Source organism: Panthera onca, chromosome C1 (genome assembly GCF_046562875.1).
Source record: "Panthera onca isolate mPanOnc1 chromosome C1, mPanOnc1 haplotype 2, whole genome shotgun sequence".
Lineage (NCBI taxonomy): Eukaryota > Metazoa > Chordata > Mammalia > Carnivora > Felidae > Panthera > Panthera onca.
Window position 1 is genome coordinate 97,245,504 of NC_138346.1, and position 15,587 is coordinate 97,261,090.

The following is a 15,587-nucleotide window of genomic DNA, read 5'->3' on the forward strand; positions in this document are numbered from 1 at the left end:
TGGTTTATGGACTTGTGAAGATAAAAATCACTTGCCAATTTTAGGTTTTCAATAGGTAGCAAGAGAATTAGAATGGTTATTTGGGGTCTTTGTATAATCTTAAAATGTGTCAGTATACATTAGATGTTAATTGGTGAACACATGGCAGTATCTGTGACTGTCTGGCCACCATTTAATAAGCAAATCTAAGCACATCTTGAAGTTCTGAATTGATTATTGAGTCTTAATACCACACTTTATGTTTGTATTACTGAATCAAATGTACCTATCTTTCCTAATAGTCTAGTTTAAAATCTCCGTTGTGTAACATGTGACTTGTTTGCCAGATTCTGCATTTCTTGAATGAGTTCATATATTTTTTTCATCAATACCCAAGAATATCATAATCCTTATGACCTTCTCTAATGGCCTCTTTTCATTTCTTACTTTAGATCCTTTTATTAGATTATTTTTTAATGTTTTTTTTTTTTAATTTTTGAGAGAGAGACAGAGACAGAGTGCGAGCAGAAGAGGGGTAGAGAGAGAGGGAGACAGAGAATCCGAAGCAGGCTCCAGGGTCTGAGCTGTCAGCACAGATCCCGACACAGGGCTCAAACCCACAAACTGTGAAATCATGACCTGAGCCAAAGTCGGATGCTTAACCTACTGAGCCACCTAGGCGCCCCGATCCTTTTGTTATTTAAGAGTAGTAGTATTTTTCCCACGATTCTTTGATCATAAAATGTTTGACAAGAATATTATAACTTGGACACAGTTTAGGAAATCTTTTGAAATGTACACATATAGTGAATACCTTTCTACATATTATTATGTATCTCTTTTAATATCGTCTACGTAGAATACCTCTGGATGAGTTGATGCCCCATGTCACTCACTATTCAGGACTTACACAGAGTACCTGGAGCATATGTGGGAGACACCTCTCTTGTTAGAGCAGGTGTTTCACCTGACACATGACCATGTATGATGGTGCTAGAATTTTCATAGCAAGTAAAGAAAATTCTTCTTTCTTTTCCAAATTCTTTGAATTTTCTATAACTAACTTTGCTAGTAGCATACTAGCTAGTAGCTAGAATTACCAAATATAATTAGGCCTAAAATAGAGTTATTTATTGACTTTCTATATTTGAAATTCAGTGTTAATATCTCAGTATTAACCCCTGAAGTTTTGGCACCCTACAGATCAAGCCATCTGTTTAAAATGATACTAGGTAGTGGGATTAAAAAATAATGTTTTTTAGGGATGTCTAAACACAGCATTTTCTGCATTCTAGATGATATCTGTGATTAATCTTTCAGTTCTTACATTAAAATGTATTAAAATTTGATCCACTCAAACACATTTTGAGCATTTTAAAAATAGTCTATAACTACAATATTTATTTAATATGTAGTGATTCTTAAAAACTAAAATTTTTATGAAATTTATCAAAAGTAACTAAACTACATTAGATGAAAAAGTTATATAATTCTAGTTAGTCATATCTTATTTTTATATGAGAGTTTCAAGTTTTTATAGTGCTTTACTGTACATTATTTTGCTCATTCCTCCCAGTGATCCTATGAAATTGGCTTGGACAATTTTACTCTCTAGTATGCAGAGGAAACTAGCTTAAAACATTTAACTTTTAAGTGGCTTGTCCAAAACCATGTGAGTAGCAAATGCAGTCTAAACTAGAAGCTGGTAGCATTCACCATTTTCTATTTAAATATTTTCTCATTCTGTTATTTAGAATTCATTTTTTTGCCACACAGTAGTCAGGTGATAATTGCAAATTCTTTACCAGATCCTATTACTCATTTGATTGCAATGAATTACTGTTTTACTCAGGATGCGATCGTATATCCTTAATACAATCTTCATGGTCCCCCATGGCCCATGCGTTGCTCTCTGTACCTCTATCGTATGCCATTCCCATCCCCTTGCTCAGCAGGCTCCAGGCATACTGGGCTACTCTTCCTTCTTCGCATATGTGACTGAAGACCCTTCCCAGGAAGAGTGCTGGTCCCTTCTCTTTACTTGGTGACTCCTAGTCATCACAGAGGTCTCATTTTATTTTTTTATTTTTATTTTTTTAATGTTTATTTATTTTTGAGACAGAGACAGCATGAATGGGGGAGGGTCAGAGAGAGAGGGAGACACAGAATCCAAAACAGGCTCCAGGCTCTGAGCTGTCAGCACAGAGCCCGATGCGGGGCTCGAACTCACAGACCGCGAGATCATGACCTGAGCCGAAGTCGGACGCTGAACCGACTGAGCCACTCAGGCGCCCCAACAGAGGTCTCATTTTAAATGTTAATTCCTCAGAGAAGCCTTCCTGTAAGCCACCAAACACTATCACTTGCTCTTGTCATCTTTCAGCAAACCCTTAATTATCCATCAGTTTATGCTGATAACATTCACCTGTGTGATAATTCATTTAGCACCTGCCCTCTTCACTGTGTGTAAATAGGCTGCTGTCAGGAACCTTTTCTATTCAACTTCTTGCTGGTCTCCTGGTCTGGTCCAGTGTCTGGCACCCTGTAACTTCTCAGTAAACATTTGTGATCTGAGTGGAATGAATAAATCCATGTGGGTTTTGCTCAAATACATGTGGGTACATAGCTCTTTTTTTATGTTTATTAGAATATATAGATTTTTATCCATTTCCTGGGAACATGCAGATAAAAATGGCTTTTCAATACTTGAAACAATTTAAGCAAGTCTAACAAAATTATCAGGAGAGAAGTTTAAGAAAATGGAATGGATTATCTAGGGAAATTGTGGAGTTTTCTTCCCTGGGGGCTTAATCAGAGGATAGTAATTAAGTTTGAGGAAGTTTAAGGTCTCTGTTAAGCCCTTAAATGAAATAGAGATGAGATCTCTACCTCTATGAGCTAGAACAAGATCACTGGTATACATAATACACTTTTCTTTTTGTTTGTATGTTTGATTCTTTGTCAAAGGCCCAACTCTTTGCTTGTGCCCAAATAGGGAAAGGACTTTGGAATTTTGCTTTTGATTCAGATTTATTTTTCTCAACTGTGATACACAGTCAGCTTCATTATAACACAAACCTTGCATTCCTAAAACTCAATGCACATGGCTTGTGGGAAAAATGGAAGTAGGACACAAGAGTCAAAAACTTGGTCAGTAACACATTAAAAAAAAGACAGAAATCTAATAAAAATGACAGCTAAGTTTTACGTGTGTTAAATGGTTAAGAAATACATAAATACTACAATAAATATGCTACTTCACCTTGAAAAAAGACAGGCAGTTGGCTTGTGGAAGGGGTCATTGGAAGGGCAGGCTCCAGCTTGTGAGTTATTGTTAAATGGTGGCAGGAAGGCTGCCTGAAATCAGAGGGCAAGTTGTGCCACCAGATATGGGTGGGGTGGCTCGTAATGGGCACACTAAATGAGGGCCCATCTGTCTTAGATATGTATGATTTGTGTTCTTTCTACACTAGGTTCAGCAGGCTGCAGTTTTCTGTGTTCACTTCATGTTTCTTGTGAATGACATCAGGCATAAGCAAATGTGAGATTTGGGTCATGCTCACATTGTCCCCTAACAGAGCCATTACCTTAAAACACATTTACGCTTTTAAAATAAGTGTTAAGAGGTGGTCCAGATGGTGTTGTAGGAAGATCCTAAACTACCCTCCTCTAACAGATACACTGAATTTACAACTACATATGGAAAAATTCTCTCTGAAAACCATCTGAACATCTCTTTCACATCAGATGGGAAAAGTCCTTTTCTCATTCAGGAGGGTAGGAGAGGCTGAGATCCAGTCTCACTGTAAACCACCCCCAGCTCAGCCACTTGCAGTTGGGAGGGAATTCACAAATCCAGGGCCTCTCCTTAAGGAGTGAAGGGTTTGTAGCTTATATCAGGCACTCTAACTCTTAAGATCAATACTTGAGAGATGAGCCCCCAAAACATCTGCTTTGAAGACTCCTGGGGCTTGCCTCCATGAGACCCAAAGGCTTTATAGTGAACTAAGAAACAGCTCTTAAAAGGCTCATGCACACACTGGCTCACCCCAGGGTCTGGCTCAGGAGTAGCAGTTTGAAAAGCATCCAACTATATGTGAAGGAGTTTCATTTGCTAATCTTAAAGCATCCATTGAAGGGGCACGTGCCTTTTGGCATTCTCTCCAGGGATGGAGGCACAGACAGATGCCATCCTTAGACTCTGCCTCTGCCTCACTAATGCCACTATGCTGCAGTGACATTATCTCCCAAGAGGGAAGCTTTTACACATACCTGCTTTCCTGGTCTTTTACACATATCTGGTTCCCTGGTTTCTTTACATCTGATACCCTGGTGATTGTGGCTGCTACCAGAGGACCCACTGAGCAAATGGATCTGGAGACCAAAGTGGCTTGTGTTCCTGAAAACCATGGGAAACCATTGGAGAGACAGTTCTTGACAAATTACCACCCCCAACCGTCACTGTACATGAACTGAAACACACCAGTCTTTGCAAGGAGGTGTATTTGTGTGTCCGGGAGCTTGGGTCTAAGGTGCAAGCCCCTGGTCTGCCACCCCGCTAGAGGCCTAAAGAAGTGCTCTTAGGGACTACATCCCAAGTTTGGGTGACATGTCCAAAGTAGGGATGCTTAGGGTTAGAAGAGAATAAAACTGGGATCAGAATGCTGGGAAATGTTAACCAGTAAAGACCGGACACAGGAAGAAGAACAGAAAATGAAGCTGAGGGCCAGAAAATGAAATGAGGGCCCAAAGGTACTTAGTCATGATCTTGCATCAAGAAGAATAAAATACTTAGGAATAAATTTAATTAAGGAGGTAGAAAACCTGTCTATCAAAAAGTGTAAGATCTTAATGAAAGAAAGAAGACACAAATAAATGGAAAGATATTCTGTGCTTGTGTATTAGAAGAATTAATATTGTTAAAATGTCCATACTACCCAAAGCAATCTACAGATTTAATGCAATCCCTATCAAAATTCCAGTGACATTTTTTACAGAAATAGAAAAAAACCCTAAAATTTGTCTGGAACCACAAAAGAGCTTGAATAGTGAAAGCAGTCATGAGAAAGAAAAACAAGGCTGGAGACATCAGGCTCCTTGACCTCAAACTATATTACAAAGATATCATAATTAAAACAGTATTGTATTGGCATAAAAACCAAACACAAAAATCATTGGGACAGATCAGAGAGCCAGAAATAAATCCATGATTATACAGTCAATTAATTTACAGCAAAGGGGACAAGAATACACAATATGAAAAGGGCAGTCTCTTCAATAAATGGTGTTGGGAACACTGCCTGACCACCTGCAAAAGAATGAGACTATAATAGTATTTTACACTACATGCAAAATTTAACTTAAAATGGATTAAAAACTTGAATGTAAGACTCAAAACCGTAAAACCCCTGAAAGGAAAACTGGGAAGTAAGCTACTTGACGTAGGTCTTGGTTTTGATTTTTTAGATCTGACTCCAAAAACAAAAGTAAACAAATGAGATCAAACTGAAATAAGCTTCTGTGTAGCAAAGGAAACCACCAATGAAATTAAAAGGCCACCTATTGAATGTGAGAATGTATTTTCAAATCATATATCCCATCAGGGTTAATATTCAAAATACATAAAGAACTACAATAAATAGCAAAAAAATATGATTTAAAAATGGGCAGAGGATCTGAACAGACATTTTTCCAAAGAAGACAAGCAGATGGCCAACAGACACATAATCACCTCACACCTGTTAGATGGTTGTTATCAAAATCAAAGCAAAACAAAAAATAAGAAGCATTGGTGAGGATGTGGAGAAAAGGGAACCCTTGTGCACAGTTGGTGGGAGTGTGAATTGGTGCAGCCACTATGGAAAACTGTATGGAAAATCCCGAAACAATTAAAAAGTAGAAGTATCATATGATCCAGCAATCCCAACTTCTGGATATTTATCTGAAGAAAATGAAAACGTTAATTAAAAAAATATATGCCCCCTATGTTTGTTGCAGCATTATTTACAATAGCCAAGGTATGAAAACAACCTAAGTGTCCAGGATGGATAGATGAATAAAGAAGACGTGATACATACATACACACACACACACACACACACACACACAATGGATTACTACCCAGCCACACACACACAAAAGGATTCTTGCCATTTGCAACAACATGGCTAGACCTTGAAGGCACTAAGCTAAGTAAAATAAGTCAGACTGAGAGAAAAACAAATACCATATATACTCACTCATATACAGAATGTAAAAACAAAACCAACCTCAGCCACAAGGGAAACCAAACTGATAGATTCAGGGAACAGATTGGCAGTTGTCAGAGGGTAGGAGGGATGGGGGTTGGGCAAAAGAGGTGAAGGGTGTCAAAAAGTGCAAACTTATAAGTCATGGGGTGTGTAATAGCATAGCAATTATAGTTAATAATACTATATTGCATATTTGAAAGTTGCTAAGTGAATAAATCTTAAATGGCCTCATCACAAGAGAATAAAAAGAAAAACTTTGTAACTATGCATTATGATGGAGGATCACTAGACTTCTTGTGGTGATTATTTTTCAATGTATACAAACATTGAATCATTATGTTGTACATCTGAAACTAATATGTAATATGTCAAATATAAAAATGAATAAAGGATAGGGGCACGTGGGTGGCTCAGTTGGTTAAGCATCTCACTTCACCTCAGGTCATGATCTCACTTTGTGGGTTCGAGCCCCATGATGAGCTCTGTGGTGACAGCTCAGAGCCTGGAGCTTGTTTCAGATTCTGTGTCTCCCGCCCTCTCTGCCCCTTCTCTGCTTGTGCTCTCTGTCTCTCTCTCAAAAATAAATGTTAAAAAATTTTAAAAATAAATAAATAAAGGATTAAAAGATTAAAAAATAAATGTTAGAGCAGAACTGACTATCCCAAGGGGAAAAAAAGTTGGGGTTTGGAGGGAATCTTGTGGTCAGAAAAAAATACTTGGTTCTAGTCCCAGAGCTATCATTTCTAACAGTGGAACCAACCCTGAGCAAGCGCCTTCCATCTCTTTATATCTCTTTAAATGGCATTGATAACTATTGACGTTGTCAAGTTGTCCTGAGGACTGGATGAACCAATGAAGGAGGAAAATTTTGTAAATTGTAAAGTTTTCTCCAAACTCAAAATTTTTCTCATAGAACTTATTTCATAGGTAGAAGCATCAACTAAAGAGGAACATGGAGTTGAAAGTTTACCCACTCAGAGTCAGTTTTTGCTGAGAAAATTATGCAAACCTGCCTTTTTAATGAAAGTAAAGTCCATGACTCTAAACAGAATGAATAATGTATGGCTGGCAAAGTGTCCTGTGAACATATGTGTCACATCACTTAGACTTAGCCCGTGGGCCAGTGTTTGTGTTCCTGTTGTAGCTATTTAGGTACAATGGTAAGAAAAGCCAAGGAGGAGAAAGGGAAGAGGTGAACTTGCTAAATACAACTGGGAGAAATACAAAAGTGATCTTCAGTGAGTTTTGAAAAACACAGAGCTTTTTTTAAGATGGCTTCTTACAGCCAGCCCAGCCCATGGGTTCTATGGAAAGAGAGATGCCATAGAAATTTGGCCGCATCCAATACTGTAACCCAGATTTCTGTGATACTGTTTTTTACTAACTGCTCTTCAGTACCTAGCAGCACCATATAAATAACACTCAACTATTCTGCGTCTCTCACTCCCAAAACTCCCCGCTCTAAAAGATCTAGAGCAAACCTAGGGGAAAATCAAAATTACTTTGGGGACAGATCAGTTTATATCCAGGGTACAACTATTAAAAAAAAAATCTGGCCAGTCTATTGACACATTCTACTGTTATTTTTATCCATGTTTTATAATTTGGGTAAAATTTTTTCCCCTACATTTAGAAAGTAGATGTGGCTTAGAGTCAAGCTTTGATGGTTTAATTGAAATACACACCATTTAAAGGGAATATATTTTAGTAAACAACTTTTGCCTCATTAGTCCTAGAATTCCCTAGAACTTTCACTGTTTTGTAAGGCTATCATTTTCCTTTTATTTGAAAAGCATTAACAAATTGAACAGAAAAAATTATTCATATGGAAAATGCGCTCCCTTTTTAGATTTTGGGGATTCATCAATATGACAATGCGTGAATCTATGTAACATTCTTTACTTGTGAAGGAAGAAGGGATACTGTCTTCTCTGCTAAAATTCACCCTTTTTTTTATAGGATGTGCTTTTTAACTATTTAACATACACCATTTGTTTTGTTTTGGGAACCAAAGCACAGTCTTGCAAATTCTATAATATAGGTAACTTATCCATGTTCCTTTTGATCCAGTGAGTTTATACAGAGAGGAGTGTTGATTATGTATAATAACAGAGTAGATTTTATTTTCATATTTTTATTGTGGTGAAATATATGTAATAAAATATAAATATATTTATATTGAGGGCACTTGTTGGATGAGTACTGGGTGTTATATGGAAACCAATTTGACAGTAAAGTATATTTTTATTTTTATTTTTATTTATTTTTTAAAATATTTATTTATTTTTGAGAGAGAGGCAGAGTGTGAGTGGGGGAGGAACAGAAAGAGAGGGAGACACAGAATCAGAAGCAGGCTCCAGGCTCCAAGCTGTCAGCACAGAGCCCCACACGGGGCTCGAACTCACAAACCCCGAGATCATGACCTGAGCTGAAGTTGGCTGTTCAACTGACTGAGCCACCCAGGCGTCCCTGACCTGACAGTATATTATATCAAAAAAATAAAATATAAATAAGGAAACAAATAAGAAATAGTGAAATAAATACTAAAATAAATAAATGATAAAATGCATGTAATATAAACTTTGCCATTCTTTTTCTCTATAGGTTTGACTTTAGTTAGCATGTTTTTCTTTTTAAACCATGTTTTTCTCCTTTGCCAAAGATGCAGGAACATGACAGAAAAAAGATTTGAGTTTGATTTTACTTTTTCTGAATCTGACAGAAGTAACTGATTTTGTGGAGATTAAAAATTGACCACCAACGAGATTGAGACAGAAGTTACAGGCCTGACTTAGCTAAGCGCCTGTTCAAGAATCAATAAGCAAAACATTTCCAGTGTGCTAAGTACAAAAATACATATGCACATTATATGTAGTCCTAGTCTTAAACGGATGTTTATGTAGGTGGAGAATCATGATAAATGCACATGAAAAATAATAATAGAAAAAAGTAAGTAAGAGCGTACAGGGTGGTAAAGTGTGTAGGTGGTGTGGAAATCAGGGAAGGGAGAGAGACTTGATGTGGGGAAGTTCCAGAGAGGTGGCTCAAAGCTGAACCTGGAAGCTATCTTAATTTTGAATACAGAGACCTGAAAGGACTTGTTGCCCTCCCAGGAGGAAGGGCGTGGTCAAAAATATACAGGAAAGGGAATGCGCAAATATTTTTAGAAGATCTTGATTTATTTCCAGATCATACTCTAATGCTTCTTTCATGATCCTCAGGAGAACTTTTCCCCCATGAATTAGAGCTAGAGAAAGTCCACCTTTCCTATCACTCCTGGTGAATATGTCTGATACAGTGAATTGCATTTCATCTTGGGTAATCTATAGTTCAGAGTCACCTTGTCCTGTTTGGAGCCTGCAGTCTCTGCTTCCCTTCTCCTCTGAAAGAATGTAGGTCCCTCAAAGTCAGGCATTGAACCGTTCTTTGTTTTTTATCAGAAGATAATCTATTCTGCATGCAAAATACTTAATTTAGTAGAAACCATAGCCATAATAGAATGACATGCTAAAAAAAAAAAAAAAGTAGTTCTAGTAACAAAACTAAAACAAAAACAAAAAGACATTAGCATGGGTGAATCAGTAACATCAGGAGGATCTGAGTTTGCATACTTTTTACCAGTTCTGTGGCTGTTTTTTTTCTTTCCAATTTTTTATTTAAATTCTAGTTAGTTAACATATAGAATAATATTGATTTCAGTCATACAATTTACTGATTCATCACTTACACATATAACAGCCAGTGCTCATTACAAGTGCCCTCCTTAATGTCCATCACCCATTTAGCCCATTCCCCCACCCACCTCCCTCCATCAACCCTCAGTTTGTTCTTTATCATTAAGTCTCTTGTGGTTTGTTTCCCTCTCTCCTCTTCCCTCCCACTTCCCATATGTTCATCTGTGTTGTTTTTTTTAAATTCCACATATGAGTGAAATCATACAGTATTTGTCTTATGCCGATTGACTTAATTTTGCTTAGCATAATATACTATAGTTCCAACCACATCATTGCAAATGGCAAGATTTCTTTTTTTCGTAAGAGAGTAATATGTCATCGTTTGTGTGTGTGTGTGTGTGTGTGTGTGTGTGTGTGTGTGTGTAGGTGTGTGTATACACCACATATTCTTTATGCACTCATCAGGGGACACTTGGGCTCTTTCCATCATTTGACTAGTGTTGATAATGCTGCTATAAACATTAGGATGCATGTATCCTTTAAATCTGTAATTTTGTATCCTGTGGGTAAATACCTAGTAGTGAAATTGCTAGGTCATAGGGTAGTTCTACTTTTAAGTTTGTGAGGAACCTCCATACTGTTTTCCAGAGTGTCTGTACCAGTTTGCATTCCCACCAACAGTGTAAGAGGGTTCCCCTTTTCCAGCATCCTCGCCAACATCTGATGTTTCCTGAGTTGTTAATTTTAGCCATCCTGATAGGTCTGAGGTGGTATCTCATGGTGGTTTTGATCTCAATTTCTCTGATGATGAATGATGTTGAATATCTTTTCAAGTGTCTATTAGCCAGCCAATGTCTTTTCTGGAAAAATGTCTTTTCATGCCTTCTGCCCATTTCTTAACTGGGTTATTTGGTTTTTTTGAGTGTTGAGTTTTAGAAGTTCTTTATATATTTTGCATACTAACCCTCTATCAGATATGTCATTTGCAAATATCTTCTCCCATTCCATAGGCTGCCTTTTAGTTTTATTGATTGTTTCCTTTGTTGTGCAGAAGCTTATCTTGATATATTGCCAATAGTTCATTTTTGTTTTGTTTCCCTTGCCTCTGGGGACCTATCTAGTAAGAAATTGTTCCTGCCAAGGTCAAAGAGGTTGCTGCATATCTTCTCCTCTAGGATTTTGGTGGTTTCCTGTCTCACATTAAGTCTTTCATCCATCTTGAATTTGCTTTTGTGTATGGTATAAGAAAATGGTCTAATTTCATTCTTATGGACAGATCAAAACCACTGTTTCCTGTCCAGTTTTCCCAATGCCATTTGTTGAAGAAAGTGTCTTTTTTCCATTGGATATTCTTTCCTGCTTTGTTAAAGATTAGTTGATCATGTAGTTGTGGGTTCATTTCTGGGTTTTCTATTCTGTTCCATTGATCTAAGTATCTGTTTTTGTGTCAGTACCATACTGTGTTGGTGACAACAGTTTTGTTATATAAGTCCTGAATCATGATGCTTCCAGTTTCACTTCCCCCCCCCCCCCCCCCAGGATTGCTTTTGGCTCTTCAGGTCTTTTGTGGTTCCATACAAATTTTAGAATTGTTTATTCTAGCTCTTGAAAAATGCTGGTGGTATTTTAATAAGAATTGCATTAAATAGGTCTAATGCTTTGGTTAGTATAGAGATTTTAACAACATTTGTTCCTCCAAGCCATCTGCATGGAGTTTTTTCCCATTTCTTTTTGTCCTATTCAATTTCTTTCATAACTATTCTGTTGTGTTCAGAGTATAGATCTTTTACCTCTTTGGTTAGGTTTATTCATAAGTATCTTACTGTTATTGGTGCAATTGTAAATGGGATTGATTCCTTAATTTCTTTTCCTGCCATTTTATTACTGGTGTATAGAAATGTAACAGATTTCTGTGCATTGATTTATATTCTCCAAGTTTGCTAAATTCATGCATCAGTTCTAGCAATTTTTTAGAACCTTTCAGGTTTTCTATTTAGAGTATCATATCATCTACAAATAGTGAAAGTTTGACTTCTTCCTTGCTGATTTAGATGACTTTTTATTTCTTTCTGTTGTCTGAGAGCTAAGGCTAAAGCTTCCAGTATTATGTTAAATGGTAATGGTGAGAATGGACATCCCTGTCTTATCCCTCACTATAGAGGAAAAACTCTCAGTTTTTCTCCATTGAGGATGATATTAGTTGTGGGTCTTTTATATATGGCTTTTACAATGTTGAAATATGTTCCATCTATACCTGCTTTGTAGAAGGTTTTTATCAAGAATGGATGCTTTCAAATGCTATCACATGCCTTTTCTTCATCTATTGACAGGATCATATGTTTCTTATCCTTTCTTTTATTAATGTGGTGTATCACATTGATTGATTTGCAAATATTGAACCAGCCCTGCAGCCCATGGATAAATCCTACTTGATGGTGGTGAATAATTCTTTTAATGTTCTGTTGGATTCGATTTGCTAGTATCTTGTTGAGAATTTTTGTATCCATGCTCATTAGGGATATTGGCCTATAATCCTCATTTTTAGTGGGGTCTTTTTATGGTTTTGGAATCAAGGTAATGCTGGCCTCTAAGAATGAGTTTGGAAGTTTACCTTACATTTCTGTTTTTTGGAACATTTGGAGAAGAATAGGTATTAACTCTTCTTTAAATGTCTGGTAGGATTCCCTTGGGAAGCCATCTGGACCTGGACTTCATTGGGAGATTTTTTATTACTGATTCAATTTCTTTGCAGCTTATGGGTCTGTTCAAATTTTCCATTTCTTCCTGTTTCAGTTTGGTAGTTTGTATGTTTTTAGGAATTTTTCCATTTTTCTCAGATTTCCCAGTTTGTTGGCATATAATTTTCCATAGTATTGTCTTATAATTGTTTATATTTCTGTGGTATTGGTTGTGATATCTCCTCTTTCATTCATGATTTTATCTTTTTGGGTCCTTTCTATTTTCTTTTTGTTAAGTCTGACTAGGCAATTTTATTAATTCTTTTGAAGAACCAGTTCTTAGTTGTTTTTCTTTTCTGTATCATTTTCCCCCCTATATAATTTATTTCTGCTCTAATCTTTGTTATTTTCCTTCTTCGGCTGGCTTTAACATTTATTTGCTGTTTCTTGTCTAGCTCCTTAAAGTATAAGTTTAGGTTGTATATTTGAGAACTTTTCTTGCTTCTTGATGTAGCCATGTATTGCAGTATACTTCCCTCTTAGGACTGTCTTTGCTGCATCCCAAAGGTTTTTGGACTGTCATGCTTTCATTTTCATTTGCTTCCATGTATTTTTTAAATTTATTCTTTAATTTCCTGGTTAACCTATTCATTCTTTAGTAAGATGTTCTTTAATTTCCATGCATTTGTGGTCTTTCAAAATGTTTTCTTGTGTTTGACTTCAAGTTTCATAATGTTGTGGTCTGAAAACATGCATGGTATGATCTTGATCTTTTTGTACTTGTTGAGGACTGATTTATGACCTGTATGTGATTTATTCTGGAGAATGTTTCATGTGCATTCAAAAAGAATGTTTATTCTGCTGCTTTAGGATCTGTTAAGTCCATCTAGTCCATTGTGTCATTCAAAGCTTTTGTTTACTTGTTGATTTTCTGTTTAGATGAGTGTTGCCCCGTTTTGTCCATCCTTGTAATTGCATCCATTCAGTTTTGCATCTCAGTTATAGCATTTTTTAAATTCAGTGTGACTAGTTTTTCATTCTTCTATCTCTCTATTAAGGGGTTCTCTAGTGTCATCTATGCCTTCCTTAAGCCCAGTTAGTATATTTATGATGATTGTTTTAAATTCTGGTTCAGACATCCTATTTTTTTCTGTATAATTAAATTCCTGACTGTGACCACTTACCATTCTTTCTTTTCAGGTGACTTCCCCCATCTTGTCATTTTGTCCAGGTCACTGTTTTTGAATGTGTGTGATTGTTAGGAAAACCTATTGTATTTATGTTCCTGAACATAATGCCTATATTAAGAAGAGGTACCATATCCAGCCCCCTAAAAAAGGAAACTAGATCCTAGGTGTGTTTTGGTTTGCGGGTTTAAAGAAGCTAGGTCCCAACAAACAAACAAACAAACAAACAAACACACCAGGAAGCTAGATCCTATTTCTCCTAGAGCTGAAGCTTTACAGCTCCCTATGAGCAGTAGACTTGGTGCATGTGAAGGTTTTGTGCTGGTCTAGGGGTGGGGCCTGCTGTACTGATTCTCAGGAAGACTTGAACTAATGGAGATGCCCCTGCAGGGCCCCAGGGGGTGGGGCTTGGTGTAAGTGGTTCCAACCTACAAGGAATGTTGCTGTTTAGCTCACTGAGTTTCATCAGTGCAATGGGCATGGGGCAAAATGGCATCATCCCACTCTGTCATCCCCAGGTGGACAACTGTCCACCACTCTTCAGGAAGCCCCCACAAAAGAGCAAACAGTCAACTCTCTTGTGTCCCTGGCTTCTGCCAGATCCCTGTCTTTGCCCTGTCTGTACCTGAGATGTCTGCCTGCCAGGTGTCACAGTACATCTGTGTTTTATCACAGGTGTGTGGTTGGGTTTAAGAACTTCAAGTTTTAGAGATTCCCAGAGTTTGGACCTGCACTGATCCTCTGGGGGAGGGTCTCACTGCACTGTGGCCGGTGCTGGTTTGTCTCAGAAATCGGTTACACGATTGGGCGGTGGTTCAGAGTTTATGGTAAAGTGCAACAAAAAGCTGGCACCAAAGTTTGCAGCTCTCACCCAGTGTCTTTGTTCCTATGCTAGAAAACAGGGCAGCATGTTGGTGCTGTCAATTCTTTTGCTCCCTCAGAGGCCGTGCCTCCATTCCCAAATGTATCCAAGCAGGAGAACTGTTTCTCTGCCTGTGACCCAGGGGAGCCTCAGACCACACTGCCCACTTCTGGGTCTCCACCTTCCTTCCCCACCGGAGTACCACCAAGCCCACCAGGCACAACCCTGGCAATGGTGCAGACCTGCAAATCTGTGCTCCAGATGCTGTGCTCTGCTCCTTATAAAAACTTGTAGTAGTCATCCTCTCTCCTTTTCCTGGCCAGCGGTTTTGAGGAAGAGTTTTTCTTGTCAAGTCCCCTGTGTGTGCTTTCATTCTTTCTCTTTCTCTTTCACTTCTCTCTCTCTCTCTGATCAGTGCTCCCTCCCCATCACAGCACCCACAGTTCTTTTCTCCCCCTAATCAACCCTCTGCAGCTCCTACTTTCCATGATGTGGCCATTTTTCTACCTCTAGTTGTGCAGTTTTGTTTTATCAGTCCTCAGGTTGATTTTTTGGGTGTTCAAAACGATTTGATATTCATCGAGCTGTGTTCAAGGGCTGAAGCAAGATTAGGGTTCCCCTACTCTTTTGCCAACTTGACTCCTTGGAATGAGTTTTTGCTGGACCATCTATTTTGAGTCATCTAGTCCTTTGAAACCCTGAGTCCCATTTGTGAATGGGCTAGTTTTCTAGGATAATAATAAAGTGAGTGGTTTACCCTATTTTTATCTGTGAAAACCTAATTAGAGAAATAAAAACAAATTATTTAACCTTATTCTCATCAACTCCATGGCCTAATTAAGTTGAAATTGCAGGTCATTGTATAAAAATTAGTTATTTTTCAGGGCGCCTGGGTGGCTCAGTTGCTTTAGCATCCCACTCTTGATTTCAACTCAGGTCATGATCTCACATTTCAT

At 37.7% G+C, this 15,587-nt stretch overlaps 1 protein-coding gene across 5 annotated transcripts in view; it reads left to right on the top strand.

Annotated features, from left to right (window-relative positions):
• Positions 1-15,587, top strand: part of NCKAP5 (NCK associated protein 5) — a 968,925-nt gene that overhangs the window by 516,534 nt on the left and 436,804 nt on the right. The gene's annotated exons all lie outside the window — the stretch shown is intronic.